This window comes from Frankliniella occidentalis, unplaced genomic scaffold, assembly GCF_000697945.3.
Source record: "Frankliniella occidentalis isolate FOCC.00 unplaced genomic scaffold, Focc_3.1 Scaffold431, whole genome shotgun sequence".
Classification (NCBI taxonomy): domain Eukaryota; kingdom Metazoa; phylum Arthropoda; class Insecta; order Thysanoptera; family Thripidae; genus Frankliniella; species Frankliniella occidentalis.
In genome coordinates, this window is record NW_026267552.1 from 184642 (window position 1) to 184903 (window position 262).

Here is a 262-nt window from a genome sequence, read left to right on the forward strand (position 1 = left end):
GATGGGTCCGGATTTCGACGGAAAAGTGGCCGAATCGACAGAGGTGACCCAGGTGACCACAAAACTACCTTAGGTTCTGTCAGAAACCACCCCTGTCCAGAGAAACTTGAGTTTTAAGGGTGGTCTTTTGAATCTGGCGGGCAGCGTACGATGGGCTGCCTACCTTGCAGGCGGACCGCTCCAAAAAAAACAGGCGTATCTCACTTAAAATCTTAAAATGGCCCGGCGCCGTAAAACTTCGCCGCAGAGATTGAAAGAGGAT